Source organism: Lonchura striata, chromosome 1 (genome assembly GCF_046129695.1).
Source record: "Lonchura striata isolate bLonStr1 chromosome 1, bLonStr1.mat, whole genome shotgun sequence".
NCBI classification, from domain to species: Eukaryota; Metazoa; Chordata; class Aves; order Passeriformes; family Estrildidae; genus Lonchura; species Lonchura striata.
The window spans coordinates 133,525,709-133,544,427 of record NC_134603.1 but is presented as its reverse complement, the minus strand read 5'-3'; the positions used below and the strand labels follow the sequence as shown (position 1 = coordinate 133,544,427).

At 39.2% G+C, this 18,719-nt stretch overlaps 1 protein-coding gene across 4 annotated transcripts in view; it reads right to left on the bottom strand.

The window, feature by feature from the left end:
- Positions 1–18,719, bottom strand: part of CDK6 (cyclin dependent kinase 6) — a 128,162-nt gene that overhangs the window by 12,099 nt on the left and 97,344 nt on the right. The window lies entirely within an intron of this gene.

The window sequence follows — 18,719 nt, the reverse complement described above, 5'->3', positions numbered from 1 at the left end:
TTCTGCTGCATAAATAAAGATACATTCAGGAAAGAAACAAATTGTTAGGCTGAATGTCCAATGGCTTTCAAGAAAAAAAAAAAAAACAAAACAGTGACTAAAAATACTTTCAGACACACCTTTTCTTTTCAAAGTGCAATTTAAAATATTTTCACTCATCATGTATAAGATGCTATCAACCCACAATGTCAAATATTAAATTCTGATTTTTATGGCAGTATGGCTGTATTGCTAGCTTTGTGTTGAACAACAGTGCAATTTCATGTTGAAACTCCCAAGATATTTTACATTTTACTGATGGGTAAGGATCCAGACAAGAATGAGTGATCTGTGAAGATCAGGCCACAGATGTCATGTACCATTTTGGTTCAACAAAGGGTAGATTACTCCAAGAAACACAACCCACACTCACTGCAAACTGAGACAGCAACTTGGATTGACTGATAGCTGGGCTGCCCTCTCTTCTGGATCTCGGCTCTCTAAGTACAGAGTATGTTGTAAACTCATGGTTACAGTTTCTAGAACTGTTCAGTTGAGACACAGTGACTTGACAGACAGAGCATAACCCCCTGTTTTCACTGGCAGCTTTGCTTATGGAGGAACACCCATTCTCCTGCCTCTCCATGTACTCCTTTTCTGTCTGACACAACTCCTTGACACCTGTGACAGACAAAGGCATCATTTCACTGCTGGAGAAGATCTCTCCCATTTAGACTGGAGAACAAGGAGTAGTCAGCTGTGGTCCTTCCCCTTTCACTGCCCATATGCAGGAGCAGATGTAGGATCTGGATCTCCTTTTGCTAACCATGAGTTAACACTGAGAAGTGGCACTTTCCATCTTGACACTCTCACAAAGCAGCAGAGCTCCATGTCACTGTGTGTCTTGTGGGTCCATTCCAAATACAGTAAGTGGACACAGAGCACTGTGACATTTCTTAGTTAGACATAACAATCTCTGCAGAAATCTGTGCCACCAAGAAAAAGCAGTGAACTGGCAGACATGCTGTTCTTTGGTGAACTAAACATGCATTTTTGCCTCCTTCGTGTGTGCTGCCATTCAGGTCATGTCATATAAACTTAATAGTCCAAACTGCTTTGTGCAGGAACACTGAGAGAACAATTTAATCAAATCTGATTTGAAACCATATGACATGAGATTTGAGCTGATGAGGTAAAATGTGGTAGCCTGTTACTTGTCCATAAAGGGCTTTATTTATTTTGATTGTGAATAGATCATGAATAATGGGATGTTTTGCTTCCCAGATACACATGATATTTACTGACTGTAGCCACTTTGACAAGACTATTGCAACTCATAGTTTGGGATTTCTGGTTTTTTTGAGCTTTAAGGTATACAGCAATACAGGCTTCTACAAAACCCCAAAGCTTAACCCACTCAGACAGGAACATTTAATTCTGCCCTAAGCTTTGAGCCTAATTTTCAGAACATTCAATAGCTACAATCTTAGCATTGCTTGTGGCAGCAGACACACTCTGTATCTTCCGAAGTCAAGCAATACTGCAACATAAGGCATTTTTTGGAACTACTGCTTGAATTACTTTGAATATTTTATTTTGGCTCAATCATTAGATTATTTGGGCCCTTTAAACTAACAAAATCTACACATTCAAACAATCATATCTATGCAAATGGAAAGCTGATTTAATGTTTTAAAATGTATGCTGAATCTTGCATTAATATGAAAGCCTGGCAATAGCAGCCTTGTTCACAAATCACCTTAGGCAGTATCATGCCAGAACAAGTACAATTCTTGGGATTTTTAAGGAAGGCTTTTCCCATCATTGCTGCTGTCTCAAATTCACTAAGGGCTGAAGCAAGAATTTAAATTCTTTTGAAAGTATAATTATACAACACAAGGTGACCTTCCAACATACTTTGATATTCAATCAAAATGAAGTCTTATTAGTTCATCTTTCAGCCTCCAATCCATCCCACCATCATAACTACAACAGGATGCCAACTCCATGTTAGGCATCACTAGTATAATGAAATTTACCTCATGATTTCTGGCTTCAGGTTCAATTGGAATATTGGACGGATGATTGGGGAAATAGAGTCAGAGTCACCTAATCAGCAGCTGGATGAAGCTCTCATTTCACATTTTGGCACTAGTTACTCTTCTGCATTGACTTGACAGCTCTGCAAGTCACATTAAAACTTTCACATCAAGACTTTTAAAGATTCCTAAAGGTGGACATCAGCTCTCCCACCACCTTTGAATTGAGAAGACTCAGCAGCCACAAAAAAGTAAAATTTCACCTTTGTTCTTGGTATCTTTCACTTGACTCATACACCCACTCAATCCCTGAGGTTTATTTATGCAAGCTTGATCCAGAAGTCCTTTCTTGAGCATATGTTCTCCTCTCTGAGATCATAATCTGTGCAAGACTGATTAAACTGTGGAGCCTGATTTTGTAGAATTCCTTCTTTTTTTCTTCAGAAAAGGCATGGACCTGGGTTTGTGTCCTGTGGCAGGGGATGTGAGTCTGCCCTCCCTGGCTTCAAAAAAACACCCAAAATCTGTGAGTACAAGTATCTCAGGAAAGAGGGACATTCCCACGGATGAAAGAACTATCCATGGGGATGTACTTGCCTTTTGTGTGGTTCCTCAATCCTCTCAGACATCCCTGACTTTGCTTGCTACAAAATCCATGCTCTGAAAGCTCCAACACCATTGTTGTTACTGAACGTACACCAAGTAGGGAAGATGGGACAAGAAGATTTGGAGTGCACCCATGACATTTAATTTCCCTGTTTGCTCAAGGGGTCTCAGATGGCTCCCATGTTTGTTGGTTGTGGCTTCTTTGATTTTCCAGGGCAACAGAACAAACAAAGTTATAGGGAATATGCAAGTGTTTGGCTACTCCTCCTCCTGGCTTTGGAGCTAGGCCATTACCCACTGCCTCTGAAATGATGCCCACTGTATGGAGAAGAGCCTTTTTGAGTCTGCTGTAGGATCAGAATGCCCTTAGCCTATAGATAGGCAGATATGATGGAGGCATTGTGTTGCTTACGCTGTCCTGCTAAAACAAACCCCTCCTGAGCCAATAAGCAAGTATGTCAGTTCCTGAGGTACAAAATGTGCAGCTGCACAATTAAATGGGTATTTCCTATGAGTCTGCATTGTGAAAGCAGAAGCACAGGAACACCCTCTGAACATAAAGAAACATTTTTTTACTGTGGGGGTCACCAAGCACTGGCTTGAAGAGGTTGTGGACCCTCCCACCTCGGCGACATTCAAAAGCCATCTGGACATTGTCCTGGGCAACCAGTTCTAGGTGACCCTGCCTGGGCTCAGACCAGATGATACCCAGAGGTCCTTCCAATCTCAACCATTCTGTGATTCTGTGATAGTAGAGAAATAAAAATAAATATCACAATGCAGAGTTGCAATGGAAAACCTACAAATCCTGAAATATTACCATCTGCTTATAGTTTAAAAGGGCTTGCACCATTAGTTTTCTGGCCAAAAGGCTCTCATGTTTATATATAGCTGAACAAAGTAGATTTAACCATTCACCAACTTTAGACTCTTTTTCTCTTGTCCATGACTTAGCTCAGCTTTTGCTCATGCTCATGCCAAGTTTCAGCTTCACTGAATATTCTTTCTATCTGAAGTGGATATTACTGTCTGAAAAGTTGAATACTTTATTTTATAGACATTGTGTTTCATGTCTGTACTTCTCAGTAAAAACTGAGATATAAACATTTCCTAAGCAAGTCTCCATTAAAGAATTTTCCCTGGTGCAACTCTACAGACATGCCAAAGCAATTTTTAAAGTATTGTATAAAATGACAATACAATGACACACAAGAGACAAATGAGTTTTAACTGTAAACTGGCCACATTACTTCTAGATTTTAATTTCAGCCTTTGGTCTATAAAGCAAAGAAAATCTAAAGCTTTTCATATGGAACATTAGAATTTTCATAAAGATTGGAATTAAAGATCCTGATAAGCACTGTTCTAGTCAAACTATAATGGTGACACAAGGAAAAAGCTTTTCCTGTTTCTATTGCAGCAGAGGAAAAGACTTCTGCAGGTTTCTTGACAGTGAGTGACATTTCTAACTCATTAGTGACATTCTGATAGGCAACTATCTTTCAATTTCTGACATTGGTAAAATGGACACATGGAAGAAAGGTAATGTGAAGAAAGAATGCATTGATGAATGAAAAAAAAGGCAAGAAATTCACTTTCTAACCAAAACATATTACTGAGCTCTCATGACAATTCTGGAAGTGCCAATACAACTGCTTCGAAAGCTAGACAAGTCTAGTATCTTTTCAGATATGTAAGAAGTAACAGACAAAATAACTAGATTCTTTCTGCTAGTCCATTTGCTCATTGTGACAACAGAAAAGAGGAATTCCATCCCCTTCCTTGTTCTCACAGAAAAATGATAAGGATAATCTCTTAATTACTAACTTGTATATATACAATATTCCTAGTGAAAAAAACTGTATATTGGTGATCCACGTGTACTCAGGGATGTCCTACAAGAACTCCCTAAAATGAGAAAAACATCATGGGTGGAAAGCATACAACTTAGTATTTGGGCAAGCAGGGCTTAGACACTCTGGTTTGAGAAGATGCTGAGAAGTTGTTTTGGGAAGAAGAACAGTGAATTCAGAATATGTAACTGCAGCTTTGAAGGCATTACATAAAATGAGGGAGATGTTGAAAGCCCATGATTATTTGACATAATGAAGAAAAAATGTAAAGAAAAATGCTATAAAAAGGGTACATGGAAGCTGCACATGAAATTTAGAATCTGATAGCGTTGTAGAAGTTAGGTCTAAGGAGTTCGTATGTCCATGTGTGTAAGAGCAATAAAGTGATGGTGAAGAATCTAAAAAAGCTAAAGCCAAATAACATTTGCCAAGGAATCCTGCATCATGTCATGGAAAACCTGCCAAACTATATAGTCAGAGATATATTAAAAGGATGGGCTGTTTTTTTTCTTTTCATATTACAAAATGTGAATAGCTATTAAATAATTTTGTCAGATTCTTAGTTACCTGTTATGATGAAAATATTTTCATTTTAAGAATTAAAGCCATACATGACCTAAAACTGAAATTATGAGATGACTAGAAATAACATGATCTGGACTGTCCTCTGGAAAGCTTTATTCAGAGGGATTATTTCTGAGCTGATTCCTAGCCACTCTTGTTGCTACCACTGTTTCTCTTTGACAAACTGCCTCCAAAAGTCTGTACTACAGGTATGAAAAGAGAAAGTAAAGCAAAAAAGAAAGTATCACTTTTAAAGATGAAGAAAATATCACCTTTTAAAGATGAACATCATTGGCCTTTCTGGTCTGTAAGATGAATGGTGCAATATAAAACTTTACTCCGAAAACATGGCATGCTGACAAGATTTCACACTCTGGACAGTTACCCACTTCCAGTTAAAAGTGACTTGCTCAGCTCTTGTGTGATTCAGAGTTCTCATTTTAAACCAAACATTTTCTTGTACTTCTCTCTCTCCTTTCCCTTCAATAATATCTCTGTGTGGGTGAGTGACAGACATGGCATAGAAAGAAATTACTTCATGTAGAGGTTATTATACCTGATCATAAATTGCTCAAAACTTGTAAAAAACTTACCTTCTCTCCTTCAATATGTAAAAAGAAAGATGACATAGATAAACATAACAACTGAGGAAATACTCTTCAGCTAAAATCTGACAGAAACCAGATCAGCCATCTTGAGTTTCTCATTTTTGTCTTTAAAAGCTCAATTTCTTTCATTCAAAAATCTATCGTTCTTCAAGTATGATAGTATCACAATCATGAATAAGAACTCTAAGATGGGGCTATGTCAGTACTGAGTTATTATTAGAACCAGATCTAATGCATCAAAACCTACAACAATTATTATTTCTCTGGAGTTTCTCATGTCACCCAGTAAACAGAAACAGATAAAAAAAGAGGTAGTTTTGCAAACTTCCAGTTCTGTAGTGTTGAATTTGCTCCCTATTGCTATTCAAAATGAAGCAAATTAATTGTAGAAATAAAGATAATATTCTGACCCCCCACAAATGTACATCTGGTCTAGTTCATAAAAAACGTATGGGTCTCTTTCTTGAAGGAGCAAAGAGCATTCAAAGCTGGGTGCAGATACAAGCCAGCAAGGAAGGACCCAACTTGAGATGTTCCTTTTGCATGCATAACTGAAAGGAAAAGGTTAGTAAAATGCAAACCAAAGAGAGGCACTGTGTACACCTTTATGACCAAAGCAGGGCCAGCCTACTGTGCAGAGTGAAGTTTATCCAATATACATAATGATCTCTGTAAGTAAGAGAAAATATAATCATATTCAAAGTTTCCTTAAGAACTGACAAAGGAAATCTTTTTCTGGGTGCTTAAAATTTGTTTGATACCTTTCAGGTAAGCACAGTCCCAGGTGGCCTTGGAACAGAATGATGGAAATTGTCCCCCACCATTGACATAAAAGGGAGCTTTACCACAGACATCAATGACCCCAGGTTCAAGCCAATTGACATCTATTTTCCAACCTTTACTAAGGAAAAAAAAATCATGCTTCAAGAGAAGGATACATAGATTATATATATGTGTATACATATATACATACCCACACATATAAGGTTGCAAAAAGTAAGATAAGTGTAGATACTATCTTTGACCATAATATGCTGTAATATAGGCTGATCTCATCTGTTCCTGGGCAGAACTGCTTCAGAACTCATCACTGAACATTATTTTTGAAATAGAAGAGCCTTGATGTGTTGAGTGTCCTTCACTAACTCTCTCATCATGCACGTCACAGTTCTCTTATCTGCAGACATTTGTTTCCCTGCAAGATTTGTAGGTTTATTTCATTAGGGCTTTAAGAGTTGTTATCTCAGCTCAGGAAGCATGATATAATAGTGGCACCTTGAAAACTGCGCCAATGTTTGAAGCAAATTCTGTAAATACATACACAACTGACCTTGGAAAAAGGGAAGGGGAAAAAAGTGTGGTCTCTGCTCAGTGTGGAAAAGAAGCATTCCTTTGGTTTGTACTGACAGTTCTACCAGCAATAATTGAACTGCCTGTGTGTTAAATACCCATCTCATCATCGTGCACAGTTAAATTACATCTACTTGTCCATCAGCAGCTTGAGATTTAATGACATAACTGAACTGCAAGCTTCTGCCTTTTGAAAGCAGTCTGAAAAAAATACTGATATGACACATACAATGTGGTGATGATCTTCCCACAATCACTTATTTAGTTTGATGCATTCTCTTTTCTTTCATATCATATTATTTCATATCCCCATTTTAAACGTGAACGCCTTACAACTGTCATATGGCTTTACCCTTTTTGTGCAACTCCATTGTGAGGTTTGAAGGCAGTAATTGAGGCAGTAATTAGAGAAAGGCTGTCCTATGTTAAAGAGTAGGAGCCAAGAGGGCTCCTCACTCTCCTGTTCATTCAAACAAGCAATGGTGCAAATCAGTGTGCAGGACACTGTGCAGATAGTGTGTGTGCATGTTTGTGCAGAGAACCTCATGCCTGTGAACAAATTTGCCCATATTTTCCTTGAACAGATCTATATCCTCCCTCCAGATCATGTCAGAGCTGTTTTTCACCCTTTGTTTTATTTAACTCATAATTTACTCCTCACTTAAAAATCTGGCAGACAGCACTCCAAAATGACACATTTTAGCCAGAAGGAAGATGCTCTTTAATGCTGTAATACAAGATGGCAAATTTCCATGTTTGGAGGGAAATAGAGAATTCAAATATATTCTCACAATCTAGAACATGAAATTCTCTATACAGAATAAAGTCTACAGAAAAGTGATTTTTTTTTTTCCCTTCTGGAAAAACATTAAAGGCTAAGAGACAGAATCCTTGGGTTTTCTCTCCATCTGGGCTTCAGCTGCCCCTGTGTGGTTTGATATGTGATCACTTCATTTGCCCCTATACTGTGTGTTAATGGCACCTGTTGCTCTAAGCCTCTCTAAATTTTCAGATAAACCTGAAACATCAGAACTGTGCCCACCCACAACTAACATGTCTCATCACCCTCAGCTGCAATAAAACTCCCTTGGTCAGAAAAAAATTCTGTAAATGGATTATAAACCTTCAGACAAGAAAGGCAGGGAAAACATTTCAGTACTAAGTGGCAAACTGTTATGCGAGCAGAGGTTAAATTTCAATTTCAACCTTTTTCCCCAACTGCTGAGTCTGAGTGTTAAAAGACATGAAAGTGAATTAGAAGGATAGTGTGAAGAAAATACTTTAACTTTTTAGCAGCTGTGCTGGCTTACAGTGAATTAATAAACACCTGCAGAAAAGCTTGACTTAAGTATTTAAGGTAGAAAGTTATGTACAGCAACCATGCAAGGAACTGATACAGTTTTCAAGGCTGGTTAAACTAGATACAACTTTGCCCTAAGCAATACTATATCCCATGCAATACACTCTACTCAGGCCAGAGGAGCTGTGAGATTTACATTCACTGGCCCATGACAGTGCATAGTAATCTGACTTCACCTATTAGGAACTCTGGTTATTTATCCTGTTCAGATTTTAGTGATTTCACATAAAATCTTTTTTCCCACTTGAATCCTGACCAAAAGAAATTTTAAGTTAATATTTATATTAAAGAGAAAACTGAAAACCTAACTTCCAGGTGATAACATTGCTCAGATGCCACCCTCCCCTATGCACCTGCAGCACATTTTGTACTTTAGATTTGTGTGTTACCAGACTTCCCAAATTTTCTTTTGCAACAATTTTTATGCTATTATCTCTGCTTTGCCATTACTGAACCATAAGCCTTTTGCATTGTCTGTGGTATAGTTCTATTGGTTTTTGACATCCTTTTGATGGGAAGAGCACACAACTCTGTCTTTACAAAATGAACATTCCCCCAGTCTCTGAAATACTGAGCACATGTAACTTCTTGAATCACCCCATAGCTTGAACTCTTTTCTCCCCATTTTACCACAGTGTTTACCACCTTTATGTCCATTACAAGGAGTTCCTTGAGATCCAGATGGAGATGGTTGTCATTTCTGAAAAAATACAAACCTAATTTGTTCAGAATTAAAGAAAAAAAATTAATCCTCTTCTGGAGCAAGTGACTAGTCAAGTAAAAGCCTCCTCCCGTAGTAAGGCCATTTTATGCCTTGCTTTTCATACAGTTGTGGCTGGTATGTTTGCCAAAAATAGAATTTGCTAAAAAGTCTAGGCCTTCTTTAAACTCTGCTTGCACTTTCTAGCAAAATGCCCTCAAAATCAAACTCTTAAAAGATCTAGGAGATGAGCAACACCTACCTCTCCTTTTGTAATTACTTCACAGGAATGGAAAAATTATTCCAAGGCAGGAGGGAAGCAAGCAAGTCTGTTTCTGTGATTGAGTGGATAGGACACCCACCTAGAATACAGTTCTGACTCTGTACATGTACTCTCTCACTGCTAATGGTCTGATGAGATCTAGGTTTAACGGAGTACCTTCATTCTTACAGCAGCAAAGTATGATTCATCACTGCCAAACAGACTTAATTTAATAGCTACAGATAGAAACATTACACAAAGGTCTCCTGCTATGTATACTTCTTTAGATGCTGAAAGCTTGCTCCCAAATTACTTGGATATAAAGAGCACTTTAAAAAATTATTAAATTGTGTAGAACAGTGTGTATGGTGTACTGACATAATCATAAAACCTGTTTCATGGACATAATCTAATAAGAAAGATACGATAATTCACTGTAGTTGGTGAAATTCTGGATGATATAGCTCATTGAGTCATGTACCTTTAGGTAACTGATTCAGACTCAGTGAAAATCAATAGTAACTGAATCTTCATGCCAATTTACTCCGGCTCAGTTGAATAAATGAGTGGAAATGAAGTAATTCCTTGGATGAAATTCATATTTGACAAATGTCTATATTCCAAAAGCACTTACTACTGGCAAACTTTGGTATGTTAGGAGAAAAGCTATGAATACGGAGAATATTTAAGTAAAAGAAGAAATATTTTCTCAGAGTTTGTCTTAAGAGTTGCATCTGGACAAAATTCACTCAGTGCATCTATAAAAGGAAAGCAGAGCAGATTATGTATGAGTTTCTGGAAGAAGTCACATGGTTTGACCAAGCCAGACAGACAGTTCCTAAAAGACTGCAAAACGAGGCATGCCACAAGCACAAGAGAATAGCCAGGCAGGTCACATGCTGACACCAAGAACTTGTCAAATCCTGGCTCTGCCTTTAGCAGTCCGCACACCATGGTGGCTGTGTTTCACATGGACCCATTTGTACAGGGCCAGCAGGTCAGGCAGAGCAAGCAAGCAAATGTAATGGCAGTGTCACAGGCTGTGTGCAAACAAAAATCAGAAGCAAGGCAACAACACGTGCTTTCATATCACAAGGCAAACTATGGCTTCAAAGGAAGAAGGAACAGGAATTCCTGTGACTTAGGGTGAGCTGTATCCTGCCAAAACCGGGCTCCTGATGATAAAGGCAGCTCCAACTACACGTGGGTAACACGTGCTGCTCTGTGGCAGGTGGCACATTCATGCAGGAGAGGCTGTGGCCACTTCCCTTCCTCACCAAGTTAGGACTCTATCTATGTCTTTGACATCTGCAACACACAGACTGGCAAGTTCTCTGCAGTGGCCTCAACCCTGCAATACAGGTAAGTTTTTCCACAGAGGCAGTGGGGAGCTGCCTTTGGATACTGTGATTTCCTTGGAGAAATTGTTTTCAGAAATCTAAATATCAAACTTGCTTTCTCATTGACATTTTGAGGTCTTCTCTCACAGCCACTTATTTACTTGGTACAAAATAGTACAACGTCTCAGAAAGCTGTTATGTTTTGCTCTGCTATCCTTATCCTTAGCTGTTTTTAAACTCCAGAGATTGTCTGCTCCTTTAGGTCTGCTTTCCACTTCTCTCATGCACATTTATGGGGTTTTATTAGATATAAAGAACATTTAACAGCCTTGTTGACCAAGACATATTGAGAAGTGCTAGTCTGACGCTGTTGAAAAACTCAAATATGAGGCAGATTAATCCTATATACTTCTTAACTAGTACATATTGTCTTTATGACTGACCAATGGTAACTAATTATTAGACTTTTCTGGACAATCAAACACAGAAAATTCAGTAAAGGCTGCTGAATCAAAATGTCTGACTAGACACTCAATTTGGGAAAAAAACTGCCACACTTGGGAGCTCAGCAACTTGAATGACAGTTAAAGTCTTAGACTTTTCCCCTCCTCTCCAGAGTGCACCAGTGTCCAGGAAAGGATCCCAGGAATTTAAATACCGTTTTGTAGCCATTTTCCTATGAAAGAGAAAAGTAAATACAAACAATGTTTAGTTGTATTACGAGTCAAACAAAAGTACACAGCCAAACTCTAGGCAAAAATCAAAGACTCTCCCAGCCAAGTTCCTGCAGAGGAATTCTGTGTGAAAGAGCCAGGAGACCCTTTCAAACAGAAAGTCTTTGGGCAGTGTACAGCTGGTTATCCCTCTTCAGGCTAGAGGGCAAGGGGCACGGATGACATTGCTCCACTTCTCTCCTGTTCTCTGGCTAGTGGAGTGACTGCTAAAACCAATCTGCAGCTGGGGATCCCACCAAAGCAGCCCTCAGATAGCCCTGGCTTATCACAGGTATGAACTTGTCTTTGAGATGCTCTAGAGGACACAAAAGTGGTGCACCTTCACAGCAACTGGACACCATCTGTACACAGCACAGCTCAGATCCAGATGTTTCTGCTGCCAGCGCATTTCCAAACATCCATTGCAAATGCTACAATGGTAATACCAAGGACTTACAAATACCTACATCACAACTGACATGTTGTGGTCTTTCTCTTAACCACAAGCTCTTTTCCTCTGACCTCTGGCAAGACTAATTCAGATTGTCACAGACTGGAATACTGCACCTCTAAGGAATGCATATATTTTTAAGGACTATGTGTTCAGGGGGATTTCAGACTAGTGTGCCACCTGCAATGAAGAAACTATGGGAAGCTCTCCAGGAGAAGACCTCTCATGAGGTGCTATCTAGGCTGTGTGCAGCCACTGGCTGCCAGCCCAGAGCCACCTGGCCCCAGTCCCGGTCCCTTGGCCACTGCCTTGCCTGACGTGACCCCACAACTGAACCAAATAGTCAAATTAAACTTGGTCAGCTAACACCATTTCTGTGGGGCTTTGTAGTACTGCTCCAGGGTTCTCTTCTGGTTTTTTGTCATGGGTAGTGGCAGTTTCTGGTTTCTATGGTTTATCAACGGTTTCCCTTACCAACAGATCTATTCCTCTGACCGAAAGTCTGGCACAGCTGGAAATTAGAAGCAAAACCACAAGTGAATGGCCTGGCACTTACCACCCATCCCCAACCACAAACCCATACAGTTACTGGATTTGACTAACGGCTATCAATCACTCCAACTGCAGACAAACAGATATCAACTAGAAAAGGCTTGAGGGAAAATGTGAGCTAAAAAGCAACACAGTATTTTACTTTTAATGAGGTGATGCTGTCTTGGAAACACATTTATTTCTTAATCAATATTTATAGCATTATTCTGACTGTTTACCCTTCTCTCTATTAAGGTGTGTTTGTTCTCTGTCTAAAGCTAATGCAAGTTCTGCCTTGGATGTCAGGTTAAACAGAAACAATCATCGTTATCCCAAAAACTGGAATAACATGAACAAGTGCAGTTTTCTGCTTCCTTTTATGTTAAGTTTCCTTAAGCGTGAAGCAGAATGTCATTGTTGTTCCATCAGATCACTAAGGTCACTAAGTTAAACTGTGGCTTGTGTCCATTCAACTTTAAAAATACTTGAAAAAGATCTTCCTAATAGGCTGCCACTTATCTGGGGAGGAAGAAAAAAATCCCAGTTTATTAAGTCTAGTTCAGAAAAATGACCAGCCTCCCACACACCCCTATGCACATGAATGCAGAAGAATGAAGTATAAAAAGTGCAAAGCACAGAATTTTGAATGCTGACAAGATCTTTCTAAGGAACAAGCTTTCTCCCAGTACAGTTGGTCTGGACTGTGATTAACTTTTACGGTACTTGCATCTTAAATCATTCTTATAACAAAACAAGATAATTTCCAAAAATGGCAGAAACAAAACTCAGGCCAGATTCATACAGTACTTTGGTTCAAAGGTTGCAAATTAAGCTGTGTAACTTTTACAGTTCTAAGCTGCAACCATTGCTTGTTAGAACCAAAGACAAAACAAAACAAAAAAAAGTTATTTTAGTTCTTTTTGCTACCAAGATCTAACTGTAAGCAAGCAGACAAGTGAATGATTACACTTTGGAGCTCTTGGTCCACTAGATATGTTGGTTTAAGGTTCACTGGAAAACACCAGATAATGTGATTGCAAGGTCTGTGTAGAAATTGCTGCATGATAAAGAGACCAGTTCTCACTTTAACCACATTTAAAATGTTTGGCAGTTTATATGGAAAACCTAATTTATAAGCAGCATTCATGGCTGTACTTACTCAGTTGCTTTTTGCCATGGCTCTACTCTTTTGGTTTTATTATACCTTCCCTCCCAATATCCACTTATACATCCTATTTTTAATTTTGTTAACAGATTCCTCTGCTGCTCTCTCTAGTTCCCTCTTCTTTCCAACCTAAAGAAGATTGAAAATATATTTTACAGATCTTTTCTCTGCTTTCGAAAAAAAAATCAGAAATATGTTGAAAATAAGAGAACACAGCGTGAGAAGGAAAAGTTAAGCTAAGAACTGAAAAGAAGTAGAAATTTTCCATATGGAGGAATACAGGATCTAGTAGGCAAAGCCAAATATTCCTACTGCTGCTTAGCTACTGTGTCCACTTAAAACAGTGAGGACTAAATGATCAGAAATGCTGAAGCACAGGGAACTAACTGACAAGGAATTAAGATGCATCTGAAACTATTCCGTGTCATAGAAATATGCCTCACAATTCACTGCATGGCAGTATTCATATTTTAGAGGCTCCTTATTATCTTCAGAGCCTCTTTTCAGACTGTGTTCTTGGTACTGTTCTTGTATGTGCAGAAAGGTAAAATAAAACTGAAGTCTTCACTATCAGTCAGAGCTGTCTTTCTTTCTCATGTTCAGTATGCCCAGGATTTCATCTGCATTATCCATACACACAGCAAGAAGTTAAAATACCAGTCTGTTGAAGATTCACAATGGTGTGCAAATAAAGATAATTTTAAAAAGACAAGGAATACAATCCTTTCCTATAGAAATCAGGCTAAGTTTATCAACTGATTTCAGTTTGAGACAGCTCTGTTTATGGTGGCTTATATAAATATGTAGTCTCTTTGTTCTGCTCCCATCCAAACCCAGGTATCTTCAGTCATATCACTGATGCACTTGGGCTGCAGCAGGAATACATCCTATACTTATACTAACAAGCTCTATATTCAATTGCAAAGTATTTTGCTGATAATGTTTCAGTATCAGACTTTAAACAAATGTTTCTGCTTTCCTAAAGGTTTGTATAATTGAATATTATTAATGGGAATAAAAATTTAAGTAATAACACACTGTTACTTAATTTGAAGTGAGGATCATTTAGCACACATAAACAACCCACCCCCCTTGAGCATGCATTTGCAAATTTACAGATTGATTATTCTCAAGACCATCCAACAGCAAAAAAACTCATCATAAGGAATGACTAACCAAGGCTATGTCAGGAGTAGAGGACACAGTACGTTTACATTTCCAAGCAGTTCTCTGCAATAGCAGCATTTCTGTGAACAATTTTCCCCCACTGTCCTCTTTACTTCAATCTCCAGATGAAGAACACACAGGCCGTTGAGAACCTGTGGCTCTCTGTTGAACATACTTGCAGACGTGTATCTGTTTTTTTTTTTTGTTTTTTTTTTTTTTTTTTTTGGAAGTGCAAGCTTAAAAAGACTGTATCTGTGTGAGATTAGCACCTACAGAACAGCTAATTCAGACCAAATGAGTGCATGATCAAACTGATGCAAGTCAGGACAGACAGCAGATCTCTCCCAAGAGAAAAGCTGCCTGTCCCATTCAAAGCACCAGGGAACTGCAGGCTCTGTTACAAGGGATCACTTTGTTGCCCCTGGTAACAAACAGGAGTTCCACATCTTTCTCTGGATAAGGACAAGCGTACAGTAGCTCACACACTCATGGCTTGGCTTCCTTTGTAGATACCTTTTTGTGCATGTGTTTGTGTGTGTAGTATTTTAGCAGACAGGTAACAATAATCATTCTCCTAGACTATCTTAAATTTGGGCAAATTTAACTTTTACACACTCTTTTGCTTGTGCCATGCAGCCTCATGAAGCCCAGAAGAGTGAATTCCACCCTTAGCCTCGACTCCCAGCTGACAGTTCTTCATAGCTCCCACATTTTGCAACCCTTATTTTGAACAAAAGTCTCACAGCCCTGGGTTTATATCACAGATGAGGCAGCTGAAAGCTTGTACAGCATCACTGAAGGAAGTGCAAGGCATGGAAGCTGGGGACACCACTATACAACACCCTCTCCTGCCTTGCCAGTTTGCAGCACTCTTCTACAGCAATTGCTTCAAGTGCTGTACTGTGCACATTAACAGAGAATAGCTTTGCCACTCTTTGTGCAACCCTGTCCCACTGAATTGTTTCTGAAGAGGCTACAATCCCCTTTGAAGTCAAGGTTAATTTCAACAAGGATTTCAGTGAAGCCAAAACTTTACAACATGATCCCTCTAAACAGTTAGTCTTTTTACTCAGTGGCTGAAGTTCCAACTTCCCTATCCAGCTTCAGCTTTTGGAGACAGCTTAAAAAAAGGTGTTCTTGTTACACTTGGCTATTTCTTCCTGCAACCACTTGATCATCTTCATCCCACGCAAAGCATTAACTGAAACTTCTACTGCAGATCTGACTCTTCTGCTCTTTGCTCATGAGTCAGGTAGAGGTAGAAGTGAGGGGCACATTTTGAGTGGGTCCTCCTTCTCAGCATCACAAGAACACTGGGGTTGGAGGAGACCTTGAAGATCATCCAGTTCAACCACCAATCCAGCACCACCATAATCACCCCTGAGCCACAGCCCCAAGTGCTACATCCATCTCTTGAACATTTTCAGAGACAGTGACTCCACTATCTCCCTGGACAACTTATTCCAATGTCTGACCACTCCTGTACTGAATTTTTTTTTTCTAATACCTAATCTGAACCCTCCCTGGCTCAGACTACCTCCATTTCCTCTTGTTCTTTCACTTAAGACGTGGCAGACAAGACTGGTCCCCACCTCACTACAATCACCCTTCAGGAGCTGTAGAGAGCAGTGAGGTCCTCCCCTGAGTCTCATTTTCTCCACAACAAGCCCAGTTCCCTCAGCTGCTTCTCATGGGACATGTTTCCTAGACTCTTCACCAGCTCCATGTCCCTTTCTCTGGACACCCTCCAGCACTTCAATGTCCTTTTTGAAGTGAGGGACCCAGAACAAACCACAGCACTCAATGTGTCATCTCACCAGTGCTGAGTACAGAGTAGAGAGGGACAATCACTTCCCCAGTGCTGCTGGCCACACTACTCTTATGGTCTGTTTCCACAGACCCATTCTACCACCTGGTTCTGTAGATGATCCAGGAAAGTACATGAAATGGATCTGATGACTGCACTTCAAACTGTACTAATAACTTATGGCTTGTTTGGAAAGGGGAATAAAGATTTGCTGTATTTCAGTGCTTTAGACGATCTAGAATTACTCAATACCCTAAGACATTGTAGCTAAAAATGAGTAAGTGTACTGCTAGTTTTTTAAAACCTGATGTCTTATGATTCTAAGCAGCCTGTAGGTCCTCAATCCAGTGTTCATATCATCAGTTTTGATATCATTACATATCTCATACATTATCTACAACAACGAAGTCCCAAGCTCACGCTTTTTCCACACACACTGATGTAACTCCTCTAATTGGACAAATTTATAACACCGAGAGATGACTTATATGCCAATAGCTTGTTTCCCCGTGTCTGCTATTTGTGCCCACCAGGGAACTTGGCCCACCATAGGTATTTCAGTAGAGACACACATCTCTTATCTGCTATTACAATTTTCAAGCACAGTTTGCAATGTAGTAACTGTCTCACATATATTGGGAGTTGACAGAGTAGGCTGAAAAATGAGACAACTGCTAAAAACATGATTTAATATTAAAAAAAATAAATAAGAGCCTCATATGATTTATGCCAATCTTGCGGCTTATGAATTTCTGGAACTGATGATTTTACCAACAGCAGGCTGCTTAAAATACCATGGAGCTTGTGCATGAACAGTCTCAGTAAGAAACCCATGTGAATGGAATTAATTTCCCTCCTGGATAGATGAAGTTCGTTGCACTGAGATAATACTGTTTTACTTTTGATTTCGGCAGGTGGAAAAGGGTTTTGGGAGAGGACTGTCTGTCCAGTTTTGGGTTTGAATTGGTGCCTGTAAACGTGCAGTCACATGGCCACCCTCTAGTGTATGACTTCTTAAGCTTGACTAGGATGCAAATGTAACAGAGGCTACAAAACTAATAGTCTCTTCTGATGATTTTTAGCTCTGTATTTACTCCAAAGGGAGACAAACTCAATTGATTGTTTATTATTACAGTTAAAGGTGCCCAGCTAGGATTGTTACATAGATAGCCTGACTCTTGAGTCCCCCATGCATACCTACCAACCTCCTAGTCAGTGCAGCATTGAAATTATACAGGAGTGTGGTTTTGAAAACTGGGCAGGTATAGATAAAATAAGAACAAAGCAGCAAAATATTTTGACATGTTTTCTCAAGACTGACTACTCAGAAGGGAATCCATGATTGGTAATCTGAGTTTTCTTTTATAGAGCCTTTCACCCAGATCTGAATCTGGGATTCCAGTCTTTTTCCCCTTTCACCCTCATTCATCTGGATTAAGTATTACCTGATTGAACAAGAAGACATTCTCTTCTTCCCTAAAACACTGGTCACGGCTTCCTGCTTTGGAGCAAGAGTTTTATGGATCGAGACAGAAGTGCATGCTACTCCCATTTTTGCCTTTCTCTTTAATGAAGTGTTTACCTAGTAGAAGGTACAAAGCCCTTTCCTATTAGCCTGGAAAATGCTCAGTCTCAAAGTATAGTACTTTTATAAGTAATTCAAATCTTTATCTAAACATCAAAAAAAAAGCCAAATTATGTTCCCATGCCCTCAGGCCCCTGTCAATCCTGCCAGCTGTATCTCTGAGGGGCTCTCTGATAAGGTAGCAAGCCATAGCATAGTTTACAAAATTTCCCCTACTGGTTTTTACTATCCATGCACCAGAACTTTTAAATCACAAAGAAAACAGGCACTGTGACAAATACGTTTACTCTTTCATTTCATCCATTACTCTTTCATTACACTCCATCCAAATGCCCAGAAGTCACTGCAAACTGCTTAACTAAATAGGACATTTAAAAACTGGATCTGTCATACATGGAATTTTTGAAGTAATGCTTTATTATGGGTGTCATCAGCAGCGCACATGGACAGAAAAGACACACAAAGCAGAAGAGTTTCTGTGTACGTAACACATATACCTGAGTACTGAGCAGCTTATTCGTGATCTGCAAATAGAATAGGATCCTTGGGAATCTAACTCAGGGATTTTAGGATACAAACTCTATGTGTCCATCTCTGCAGAAGCCTATAAGTCTGTACCAAAATTAAAATGTGCCATTT